This window comes from Trachinotus anak, unplaced genomic scaffold, assembly GCF_046630095.1.
Source record: "Trachinotus anak isolate AG129_WGS33_773 ecotype Australia unplaced genomic scaffold, CSIRO_AGI_Tana_v1 ptg000032l, whole genome shotgun sequence".
Taxonomy (NCBI): domain Eukaryota; kingdom Metazoa; phylum Chordata; class Actinopteri; order Carangiformes; family Carangidae; genus Trachinotus; species Trachinotus anak.
This window is the reverse complement of record NW_027273883.1, coordinates 28,994,028-29,007,351: the sequence shown is the minus strand read 5'-3', so window position 1 is coordinate 29,007,351 and position 13,324 is coordinate 28,994,028. Positions and strand designations below refer to the sequence as shown.

The 13,324-nt window shown below is 41.4% G+C and overlaps 1 long non-coding RNA gene across 1 annotated transcript; it reads right to left on the bottom strand.

The window, feature by feature from the left end:
- Nucleotides 1-3,157: 3,157 nt before the first annotated feature.
- On the bottom strand, nt 3,158-10,238 carry LOC139613629 (uncharacterized). Its single transcript, XR_011686793.1, has 3 exons — nt 8,675-10,238; nt 8,175-8,580; nt 3,158-8,058 (listed from the first exon to the last, which is right to left on the bottom strand). It is a non-coding gene; the product is annotated as an uncharacterized lncRNA (long non-coding RNA).
- Nucleotides 10,239-13,324: the final 3,086 nt, after the last annotated feature.

Here is a 13,324-nt window from a genome sequence, read left to right as displayed (position 1 = left end):
GAAAGTGTTATGTATTAGCCAAAGCTAACAATATAAACTAACCACAAAAAGTAAGGAAATTTGTGTTTGGTAGATTATTTCTTTGTTGTAACAATGCTTCTTGGCAATAAATCTTATACTGTGGGAAAGTCTATTTATTTCCCTTTTAAATCGTGCCACATTTGTAAGGAACATGCATTTGTGGGACGAGCAGCAGAGCTGAGTATGTGGGTTGTGCCCATGAAAGATTTGTCAAATCTTCTCTGCCAATGCCAAACAGCTTTTTTTTGCTGTTGACTTTTGTTTGGTGTTGTTGGATTGGATGATTGAAGTCTGAAGAAACAAAACATATTGACAATTTAACAATTAATTTATTTAACAAACAGGAGCCTCAGTAGCGTGTGGAAGAACCATACACAGCCACAACAGGCTGGCACCTCCTCCTCATGCCGGTCACCAGCCTTGTCACACACTGCTGTGGGATGACATTCCATTTTTCAACCAGCATTTGTCAGAAGTCAGCCAACATGATTGTGTTTGTCACTCTGGCACAAACAGCACGCCCAAGCTACTCCCACAAGTGTTCAATGGGGTTGAGGTCAGGACTGCTGGCAGGCCATTCCATCCTCTCCACTCCCAAATTCTGGATGTAGTCTCTGATAAATCCCGCTCTGTGGGGGCGATTGTTGTCATCTTGGAGGAAAGAGTTTGGTCCCAGACTGTGGAGACATGGGATTGCCGCTGGTTGCAGAATTTTATCTTGATATCTCTCTGCATTGAGATTGTCTCCAATGATGACAAGCCTCGTTTTTCCAGTGAGGGAGATGCTGCCCCACACCATCACACTACCTCCACCAAAAGATGTTACTCGGTGCAGCAATCACCAAAGCTGTCCCCGCGTCTTCTCCACACTTTGACCCTATGAACCAAGTGCTGTAGGCAGAATCTGGACTCATCACTGAACATAACGTTCCTCCACATTCATGTTCCAGTGCACGTGTTGCCGACACTAGTGCAAACGGGCCTGACGGTGAAGGGCATTCATGGCAGGCCTCCTGCCAGCCTTATGAGACCCGAGATTGGCTGTTCCAGATTGTCTGGGCAGAGAGCTGTCGGGTATCCTGCAAACCTTGACTGCAAATCTGTAGAAGACTGCCTATGGTTCCTAAGTGCTGACAAGATGAGGAAACGGCCCTAATCAACCCTTCCTTGACCATGGCAAACCTTCTCTCTTTTGTCCAAAACACTGACTCCTGTTTTTCTATTGCACAGCACCGCTTAAAATCAATGTTCTGTAGACAGATAACTTATGAAGAATATTTTTAGCATTGTGCAATAGCATTGTGTGTGTGTGTGAGTATTGCAAAGTTATGATGCTTGCTTTTGATAACTATATGTTGGGGAGTTGCTGAAGTCTCAACAGGGAGCAAGGTGTTACAGATAGTGAAGCCAAGGATGTGTGAAGGGGTTGTTCTCCAGATGCAGGGGGGACATATAGACTGCATAGGTAAAGACGAGGACAGAAGTGTGCAAGGGCACGGTTAACTGATAGATGTGAGACAGCCCTGAGGAGGTGGGAGTGTTGTGTCTGCCTCTGTCTTTTTTTCTCTGTTTCACACAGGAAAAATCAGCTGTTCCCAGGCACGAGTAAAGGAGGTCAAATGGAGTCAGATAACCGCGAAGGAGGCATCTGGGCGAAGGCTGGTCGAGCAACAGCCAATGAAGAAGAATTCAACCTACATTCTTTGCTTCCTTTGTGTAACAGAAGTAAAAAGATCGGGCTAGGGGGAAGTTAGTGTGTCAGACTTCGTGAACTGGCACAACTGCATGTTGTTAGTAGATAGTTTGGCCCAGAGCTCTGTAACGATCTCCTTTTCTGAATGCTATTTTGCTGTTAGCTTTAATAAATGCTGGGATTTGAAATTTGAATGAGTCTCCTGCTTCCTTCATCAAACCAACACGCAAGTTCAGGTGACGAACTCAACACTTAGAATGGGAAATATTTAAAAGTCCTGCAGCATCCCAAGCACTAAGTCATATGAAACATAATGTCTAGTAGGAATACAATGACTACAAAATATACTTTGGAAAAAATCAACACAGCATTCTATCAATCTTCTATCCTCCTTGCAGAACAAAAACATTAAGGATTCAGTTGAATGGAAAAATATGTGTGATATAAGAGATATTTCTGGTGAAATGATTTTCATTTGGATTAATCAAACAGTTTATGATAGCTTTGAAAGCATCAGGCTGTACAACAAAAACACACTGTTCACTGAAGTTATGGTTGTATGGTCCCTGACTGTGGAAGGGCAGGTGTAAATATTCACAAAACGACTGAATTGTGTCTGGCTACAGGAGATAGATAGATTCATAAAATCCATTTATGAACCTTTTTAAATTGAACGGGGCATCTTGACTGCCAAAGACAGCTGATGTTAAGATTCTCTCAACAGCATGTGTGCACTAACTATTTAGCAGCTCTTGGTGAAATGTGTGTAATGTTTGTGAAAACACCTTTAACTTCTATGATTGGGAGATTGGGAGAAGGGGCCCATTATGGAGCGCATTAACTGGTTTATTTAAACATGCGGACAAAAACGATAAAGGAGAATTTAAGTGCAAACAGCACAATGACTTATGGGAAAAAAAGCAGTAGCAAAAATGGCCTGGAGGCCAAAAGCAGTGAGGAGTGAATAACATTGTAATGAACTTTGAATTGTTTAATCTGGCGTTGACCCATAAAACTCACATATCTGTCTTCCACCATGACTTCACCATAAAACATTAATGGCACAACATATAAACATACTTATGATGACAGAAAGTAACAATGCAAATGTGTATTTCATATTAGATCCTTCTAAACCAGGGGTGCCCAATACGTTGAATAAATAGAATCTATTTCATTTAAGTAGAAGTAGAAAAAATGTAGATCGCACAGCATTAAAAGAAGTAGATTCTACTTAAAATGTAGATCGCACGGCATTAAAAGAAGTAGATTCTACTTAAAAGAAGTAGATTCTACTTCTTTTAAGTAGATTCTACTTCTTGGGTAAACTCCAGATTAAACAATTGAAACAATTGAAAACCCTTGTGCAATTATGTTAGCACAGCTGAAAACTGTTTTGCTGGTTAGAGAAGCTATAAAACTGACCTTCCTTTGGGCTAGTTGAGAATCTGGAGCATCACATTTGTGGGTTCGATTAAACTCTCAAAATGGCCAGAAAAAGAGAACTTTCATGTGAAACTCGACAGTCTATTCTTGTTCTTAGAAATGAAGGCTATTTCATGCAAGAAATTGCCAAGAAACTGAAGATTTCCTACAACGGTGTGTACTACTCCCTTCAGAGAACAGCACAAACAGGCTCTAACCAGGGTAGAAAGAGAAGTGGGAGGCCCCGCTGCACAACTGAGCAAGAAGACAAGTACATTAGAGTCTCTAGTTTAAGAAATAGATGCTTCACAGGTCCTCAACTTGCAGCTTCATTAAATAGTACCCGCAAAACGCCAGTGTCAGCGTCTACAGTGAAGAGGCAACTCCAGGATGCTGGCCTTCAGGGCAGAGTGGCAAAGAACAAGCCATATCTGAGACTGGCCAATAAAAGGAAAATATTAATATGGGCAAAAGAACACACACATTGGACAGAGGAAGATTGGAAAAAAGTGTTATGGACAGACGAATCAAAGTTTGAGGTGTTTGGATCACACAGAAGAACATTTGTGAGACGCAGAACAACTGAAAAGATGCTGGAAGAGTGCCTGACGCCAAGCATGGTGGAGGTAACGTGATGGTCTGGGGTTGCTTTGGTGCTGGTAAAGTGGGAGATTTGTACAAGGTAAAAGGGATTTTGAATAAGGAAGGCTATCACTCCATTTTGCAACGCCATGCCATACCCTGTGGACAGCGCTTGATTGGAGCCAATTTCCTCAGGACAATGACCCAAAGCACACCTCCAAATTATGCAAGAACTATTTAGGGAAGAAGCAGGCAACTGGTATTCTGTAATGGAGTGGCCAGCGCAGTCACCAGATCTCAACCCCATTGAGCTGTTGTGGGAGCAGCTTGACCGTATGGTACGCAAGAAGTGCCCATCAAGCCAATCCAACTTGTGGGAGGGGCTTCTGGAAGCGTGGGGTGAAATTTCTCCAGATTACCTCAACAGCTAGAATGCCAAAGGTCTGCAATGCTGTAATTGCTGCAAATGGGGCATTCTTTGACGAAAGCAAAGTTTGAAGGAGAAAATTATTATTTCAAATAAAAATCATTATTTCTAACCTTGTCAATGTCTTGACTATATTTTCTATAAACTGTCTAACTAACTCATTTGATAAATAAAAGTGTGAGTTTTCATAGAAAACACAAAATTGTCTGGGTGACCCCAAACTTTTGAATGGTAGTGTATATCTAGATAGATAGATAGATACTTTATTTATCATTATAGAGACAAACATTCCTCCAGTCATAAGGACAAATAAGACTAAATAAATAGATATCTGCAACAAGTATTACAGGAATACTTCAAAAGAACTTGAGAAATTTCACATTTTAATTAGTTGTGCATAATCAAGCTCACAAATGGACTGAACCTTACATAGCAATTTGGGGTTGTTATTGGCTCACATGCTAAATTCAGCCTAATATACATTTCCACAACAGTAACTCCATTAGTACAAGTCATACTGCTGTTCTGAATTTCTCTCTTTAACACAAGTGATTTTTTCATTTAGAAAACCATTAATCACTTCCACTACTTTACTTTTGCTGTTAAGGTACTGTCAATAAATCTCATCACTTCTTGCAGTTGTTTCACATTAAAAACCTCCCAGGAAAAGGAGGGCTTATACCCTTAGAACCTTCTGAAAGGAGTGATGCTTCACTGACAGTTGCTTAAGAGTGCTTAAAAAGCAGCAAAGTAGAAGTGGTTTATGAATAACTATTGACTTTGGATAAATAAGTTTAAAAAATAGCAGATCAGAAAACAGCCATGTTACTTATAACAATACATTTAGAAAAAGGGACAGTTTCTATGATGTTTCAAATAATGGCCTGGTTTTTCTGCATTTGAGTTAAATAAAGGCTCTGGCCACTATTTGAGAATTTATAGAATGTGATACAATATACGGATACAGCTCCTCTTTGACTCATTGTTGTTCAATAGTTCCACTTTCAGGTAGAATTCATTACTTCTATTTAGGTGCATTACTACAGGTTTTTATTTTACTGGGCAGTGATTGCAAATCTTGAAACTCTATATATATATATATAATCCAATTAGCAGAGCAGCATTTTTATGGTGGGTTTATTGCAGTGAGGATACCACTCATTTTCATCACAAATACCACAAATGGTGGGCTTTGATTCAAGTTTTCCAGAATCTGGACCCACTGAGTGACCTTTTCACCTTTTTATATTAAACTCCTTAGACATGCTCAGGAATTTGCAGATGAACTTCTCACCCAATAATAAAAATATCAAAAGTAACATATACCAGACCTGGCACTACCATTTTCAACCTGGAGAGTCTGACATTTAGTGCTGGTAATGCAAATACTGACGGGACATGAACTTTCATAATCACACTTGTGGTCAACTAGCAGTGGAACTTTGGACAAGAACAAAACCAAATAAATCACGTTTTAATTCAACAAAGTGGAAAATATTTTTCAAAGGAAAATAATTTTTCCCTTCTTCCTCTCTTTCTCTGTCTGTTTCTATATTGCACATATACGTATACACAACACCCTTTTTTAGCTGGAATGCAACAGCGGGGCCAGCCCTGTAATCTGGAATGTCCCTGACTGACTGACTGACTGATCATATTTTCACCATTGTTCAGCTGAATGCATGTCACTGAGTTGGAATTTCTTGCACAAACAGGTTCTATTAGAGGGGTGTTTGCAGTCTGCAGTGTTGGAACTTAGCACATTATCGCTAGATTTAGAGAATTTTTTCAAATAAAACTGGGTATAAATCTGTACCATTGCTGTACCATGTATGGATGCCAAACAGGGGCTTAGGGCTACACTTCTTGTTATGGGCAGTCTACTGAGCTGCTCTGTTTTTCTGACTGCTTAGGAAATGCAGGGAAGCAGAGGAGTGCTTCCAATACACTGAGCCTTGCCTCCATTACAAATAAAAAATTATTATTACCAAAGGACGCAGAGAAATAACTAAACATAAGACACACCAAGCAGACAATGTTGCAGTTATAAAATCTGGATTTGAACCTCGGTGGTCCAGCCATGTACTAGGTATAAACCTAGTCTTGTTCTGTGTAACAACATGAACTAGTCGTTTAACTATTCAGTAATCTAGTAATTACTCAGCAAACAATTGAATGAATGTTTCCATGATGTTAAATGATTGAACTATAAAATCTATAATTTGCAATGTTCACTGTGTACTATTTTACACACATACACACAAACACTGTGGTACATCATTCTTCTTCTTTTCACCATTCCTCTTCTTCATTTTCTATGTGATGTGCTTTCACATGTGATTTATTTCTTGATGACTGAATCCTCATTGGAGAAAAGTTACAACTCAACTGAAAATATCCAGTTGATAAAAAGACTCTTCCTTTTTGCTGTTCTGCCATTGTTTTACTTGGTTGTTCCTTTTTGCTTTTTGTCCATCTAGATTTTCTTAGAACCACTCACCAAGCCTCATTTCTAGATATTTTACCTTATCTAGACTGGCATTCCTACAAGAATTTTTTATTCTTTTTTAAGCTGTGCGCGCATTAATTTTTCTCTGAAACCAGTCTCAGTTTGTAACTCAATACTCAACTGTGCACCTAAGATTTTATATCCTGTTTTTGAACTTCAGTGGCCTAAGTCTTGTTTTGACACATTTGAGAGTTACAGCTTGAATTGATTTAACCACACAAAACAAAAGTTTGTGAGGCAATTGTGTACAAACAATACATATCTCTAATCAAATATATCAACAGTGTTTGCGGTCATGCAAACATTACATGTACCAAGTATGGTAAAAGCTGGATCAAGGCTGAAGGATAGGGAGTCAAAAGTATGCCTAACAAGTAATTCAAAATGGCACAGAAATTAAAGTATTTTCTTCTACACCTCATGACTGCAGATATATCAGCCAAAACATCTGGTAATATTTGTTAGCTACTTTCTCACCAAATGGTGGCACCATTGCTTCAATTTTTGTATTAGGTGTAACACAAGCTTTTCACCAAGTTTCAGTATTGTAGCTGACGTTGGCAGTGTGCTTTCAGCCATTAAATGTCGTCCACACGTGAAAGATTTTTTCTTGTACTTGTATTTTCTTGAAATATCTCAAAACATCAATAACTGCCTACACAGTGGCGCAATTACAACAGTTTTTGACTATGTGAAGCAGTGGTGTGGGTTGACTTTTGGAAATAAGCAAGGAGAACTGAGCAGCCAACTGCTGCATCTTGCTGCTCTCTGCCTGGACATCTTCACCTTTCTCTTTCCTGATTGAAGAAGTTTTAATAATCACATCAAATTTGCAGTATCAAGCAAAATATCTAAAAATCGCTTTTATGGTAATCTGCATATTTACCATTCTGACAAATGACACACTCCAGTGAAAATGTAGAATCCTATATTTTCCAGCCTTAGTGTTGTTTCTTTTATCCAGTGTTTCACAGCAGACAAACAGACCTCTTGTTTCAAATTTGAGAAGAATCGTCAGCCTTTATAGGCACATGAAGCTGAGTATCATCAGCATAAGTGTGTGTGGTTATGTCGTGCACATTACCTTTTGAATCAGTTCTGACAGGAGACAATAATGGTGATAGCAGAGAATTAGGCATTTATTCTTTTGACTGATTTGTTTGCCTGTAGATTTGTCTAGATCTGGTTTATGCCAGAGATGTGACTTTGGAGGGGAGTTCTTCTAGTGCAGCAAGGTCAGGATATATTTTTGGAGCAACAGGGGTGGTAGGAGTGGCGTTGTATGAGTCAGGTTTGTAGGTTGGTGGCTGCGCTGGTGCTTGTTGAGACTTCCTAATTTCCGTGTTGCCTTTGTCTTCTTGGTAGAGCAGAGTCAAGATCGGAGTCCTGCATTTTGAAACACTGAGACACAGATGAGGTTATTCCTGTCCCTGCCTGTGTCGATTTTCTGTCCCTTCTTAATACGTCTTCCATCCACAAGCCAAACCCTCTCCAATCTGCATTGAACTTTTTCTTACCCATCTTGGTTTTGCTTTCCTCTTCCATCAGGAGCTGATGAAAGTTTTTTGGACCAGGAATTCGTGACCCAAGCTGGGATTGCCATCTGACCCCTGGAGACTCCTTATAAAGCCCAGACTCTGAATGGGAGCCTGCTAATTCAGGTAACACACATCACTGAACCCATACAGCTCATTCTGTATGGTAATCACAGAGAATCCATTCAGTTCTATGTGATGAACTCACCTCATTCTCTAGTTTTGGGCCACCCCTGGTTAAGTACTCACAATTCACATATCAACGGGTTCTGATGGCAAGATTGAAAGTGGAGCACCTTTTTTCACAGTCACTGCTTTCTCAGTTCTTCCTCCAGCTGTATGGCTTCCTTGCTGTCTAGTTCTGCCCATCCTGATCTGTCCAAGATCCCTGTTGAATATCATGAGTTAGCTGCTGCATTCAGGAAAGATAAGGCTGTCTCTTTGCCCCCAGAGACCACACGACTGTGCTATCAACTTGTTACCTAGTGCTATGCTTCCTAGCAGTTGGCTCTACATCTCTCCCATCCAGAGCATGAGGCTATGGAGAAAGATATCCAGAAATCGTTGGCTGCAGGGATAATCCATCCCTTGTCCACTCCTGTCACTGCAGAGTTTTCCTTCATTGCCAAGAAGGACAAGACACTCAGGCCCTGCACAGACTTTGGGAGGTTAAACATCAACATCAAAAACAAGTGCACTCAGCCATTAATTAAGTCTGTTTTTGAGCCACTCCAGGAGGCCCAGTTCTTTTCAAAGATGGATCTCCTCAACGCCTATCACCTGGTTTGCATCCGAGAGGGGGATGAATGGAAAACTGCCTTTAATACAGCTTTGGGCCACTTTTAAAACCTTGTGATGCGTTTTGGCTTTACCAATGCCCTAGCAGCTTTTCCAGAACCTGGTGAATGACTTGCTCAGTGACTATATCAACCGGTCTGTATTCATCTATTTGGACACATCCTGATTTTCTCCTGCACCTTGGTGGAGAATGTCATTCATATTTGGCAACTGATTCAGAGACTCCTGGAAAATAAAATGTAAATTAAAGCCCAGGTGCTCATCCATCCTGACCCCTCCCAGCAGTTTGTAGTGTAGGTGGAAACCTCCAACACCAGTGTTGGGGCCGTCACTGTTCTGTCACAGTTGAGACCGTGCCTCCAGTTTTCTTCCCCCTCCTTTTGTTTTCCCCTCCCTTGTTTGGGTTGTGTGTGTATATGTGACAGAAAATGTTGTGGCACACCCGGTTTCCTGGCAACCAGCTGACTCCAATCTGATTGCTTCATGCCATACGCTTGCCATTTCTACTCACCTGCCAGTCATTTCCAATCAAGCCTCTCTGTTTATAGTATAACCCTGGAGCTACTCACCGTTCCTCGCCAGATTGTTGCTTCAGCTTCGTTGGGGGTAACTCAGCTTGGCCCCTCTGAAGAGGTTTACTAGTGATAATTAGTGTAATTTATTTCCTGCTTGTTCTTTTTAACTGTTTGAATTTTGTTCTGTGACTTCCTCGGGTTAATCTCCATTCACCTTACCTATTTCCTGGTCTGCCTGCATGCTTTGCTTCAACATGCCATCTCAAGTATTCAGTCTCCACTCACCTGGACTTCACTGCTCTCATCTCATCTTGTCTCCCGGATACTCACCGCGATCTCCCCATTCTTGTCTTGCCCTGCAGATTTACCACCTGGACATCCACCTGACCTCTGGACTCCACCAACCATCACCCTTACCAGATCTGTGTGGATTTTACCTTATCAGTGTAGATTGTGAACTCACATCAGTAATATTCTCACTTAAACAAACTGTCTGCAATAAGCTCTGTTACTTCACCTCACGCACCTCTGCCTGTTTCTGCATTATGGGTCCAATTTTGAAAATATGTTATTTGTCACAATAAGGGTATGTTACTCCACTACTCATTGACCTACAACGGCTACCCATGGCTGCCCGAATCAAATTCAAGTCACTAATGCTTGCCTTCAGAATGACTTCTGGGTCTGCACCCATCTACTTGAACGCAATCATACAGCCCTATGCTCCTCTCTCTCTCTCTCTCTCTCTCTCTCTCTCTCTCTCTCTCTCTCTCTCTCTCTCTCTCTCCAGGGAATGTCATCTGGCATTCCACCACTGCACACAAAGCAGTCTCAGTACAGACTATTCTCATCTGTGGTTCCATGATCGTGGAGCAAGTTACCACATTCTATCAGAGCAGGGGTGTCCCTCTCTAGCTTCAAAAATCTCTTAAACTCATCTCTTCTGAGAGCACCTCCTTTCCTAAAAACTTAACATGTTTAACTAGCACTTACTATGCCCTTTTAATGCACTTCCTTATACAATCTCCTTGCACTTATCAAATAGATGTAGCACTTAATATTTCCACCAAGGTCTCCTACTGCATTGAAGCTTACTGATGTCCTTAACTTATAAGTCGCTTTGGATAAAAGTCAAATGACTAAATGTAAATGTAAATTAATACAGGCCTAGGTGGACAGGCTGACTTGCCCAATGTTATAGAAAATTGTGTTGTCTCTGATGTGGCTTTGATTCTCTCAGAGTTTTGTTGCATTATTTGTCCAAACTAATACTGCTACTTCTTGAGCCTCACTGAACAGTCAACTCAAGTCCAAGCAAGTCAAAGAGACTAGATAGAGCTTTGTTTAATTAACTGGTACAATTTTAAACAGATTCAGTTGCTATGGTGAAAGGAGCCAGGACTACTGGTAATCGCTCACCAAGAGCAACTAAAATTGCTAGACCAATGTGTGGCATGGTAAATACATTAGAACTAATGGTGGAAGGACAGAGTAGTGTTGCTTCAAATTTGACAAAAAAAGTGATCATAGATCACAGAAGTGATGGGAGAGATAGTCAAATTAGACTAGATCAGAATCAAGTCAGTGAGACTTCCGGTTTGGTGAGCATGTGAGAGCGGCGTAGTCTCTGTCTCCCGTAACTGAACTTTTTTTTAATACCCTCAATAACCCAAGCAAGAACGGACGCCTCATAGACTCAGTATAATATCGTGGTGCCAGAAAAATGTCAAAAACAACGAAACAGTCAAAGAAAAACGAAAATGAAGCCCCGAGTGCCTGCGCTAACACATGCTTAACTAGCATCGAAGGCCTGCTGGAAAAACACATAGCTAGCATAGCGCCGTCTCTTAAGAGCTCTTTCGCTGCCCTGGAGTCAAGACTGGAAAAAATACAGACCACTGTGATAGAGCATGGTCAACGCATCATCTCGCTGGAAACCAGTGCCGAGTCTGATGACCAGTGTATTCGCACTCTGGAGACGAAGTTGATGGCTTTAGCCGATAACAACAACAACAACAAGCTACTAGCGAAGACGCGGGACCTTGAAGGCCGGAGCCGCAGGAATAACATCCGGATCATCGGCCTTCCAGAATCAATCAAGGGGCTGGCACCCACTATGTTTTTCTCAAAGCTGTTAGTTGAACTACTCGGGGAGGAGATCTTAGAGTCCCCTCCAGAGCTTGACCGAGCGCACAGGGCGTTAACTGCCAAGCCACAACCAGGGTCGCGACCGTGGCCAGTGATTATCCGCCTACACCGCTATTGGATTAAGGATCTGATCATACGAGAGGCCCGCAAAAGAAGAGGAAAACTACAGTATGAAGGAGCTCCTGTCCAGATCTTCGAAGACTACACTCCGGAGGTGGTTGCAGAACGTGCAAAATACCGGGCGGTGATGGTAGAACTGTACAACCTCTCTCTCAGGCCTGCACTACTCCTCCCGGCTCACTTTCAGATGTCACTCAGCGATGGGACAAAGAAGAGGTTCTCCTCCCCAGAAGAGGCCGCGGCGCTTGCTTCAAGCCACAAACAGAGCCTGGGGCCTAATTAGCTTAGCCACCCAGGCTAGGCACACACAGCACCGTGGCAGCTCCGGTAAGGCGTAAGGGCACCGTTAAGTGTAAGTATAATTCTGTTCACTTATGCATAACAGGCCAAAGGTATATGACTGTTGTTAAATACTATCCGCTGTGTATTGACAATGTGTGACTGGAAACTACTTGCTCTGGACTACTGATAACTGATCATTGCGCTAGCCTGTGGCTATCGCGCCGGCTGTGCCTCTGCCTGGGGCACACAGGGACTAGGCTGTTTCATCCAGAGACACTCTCCTGTTTATTCTTATTATTATTATGATCATTATTATCTTTTTTTTTTCATGAGAATTATCTGGTTCTATGGAACTAAATGTGCAGAAGTATAACGCCTTATTTTCTCTTTTTATTTACTTAAAGCTGCAATTTATACGGAGCCAATAGTCCTTATTTAGAGGAAGAAAAACACAATAATTGTGAGTTTTGACTAATGTTGAGTTTAACTGAGCGTTGGACTTGGCCTGTTTTGCTCGGTTCTGAAGGCTTAATATAATAAGGGTAAATAATTGTATTCAACACTCTACTTGGGTCATAGTTTACTATGTAATATTCCACATTCCACAGAATACTCTATTTTTACACATTATCTACCTCATGTCGAAGGGAAACTTTTAAGTATTTTGTTAAAGGTTAAAAGGGTTATATAATACATTATGATACTTGTTCGGTTATGGGGTTCGAGATGAATCTTCGAGGTGAGATGCTCCAGGAAGGGAAGTATGAGCAAGTTAGTCTAGTAGTTGATGACACTCCTAGGGGCAGGGTGGGACAAGGGAGGGGGCAAGGGCAGGAGACCAGGTCTCCTCACAGACGGAGTGGGGGGGTTGGGGGAAGGACGGGTAAAGAGACCTTTTTTGTGTGTTCTGTATTGACAAGCTTCACTGTTTTATGGTTTAAGTTTTTGACATTATTTGTGATGATTTCACTCACTTTCTGCTGCCTGCGTCTTAGAATCGACCTGATACCCTCTCAGCCTTTTGCTGTAAGATGACTGGTTCACTAGATGGAGGGACCACCAGTGGGCAAGTGGTAAGGTTCGCCTCTTTAAATACAGGGGGCTTGAATGCCGCATTAAAACGAACAAAGATAATGACACATATCAAAAATCTGAACGCTGATGTGATATCACTTCAAGAGACACACCTGCTAAAAACTGAACATAAAAAGTTGAACCGACCATGGATAGGACAAATCTTTCACTCTCAATTCTCAACTGTAAGACAAG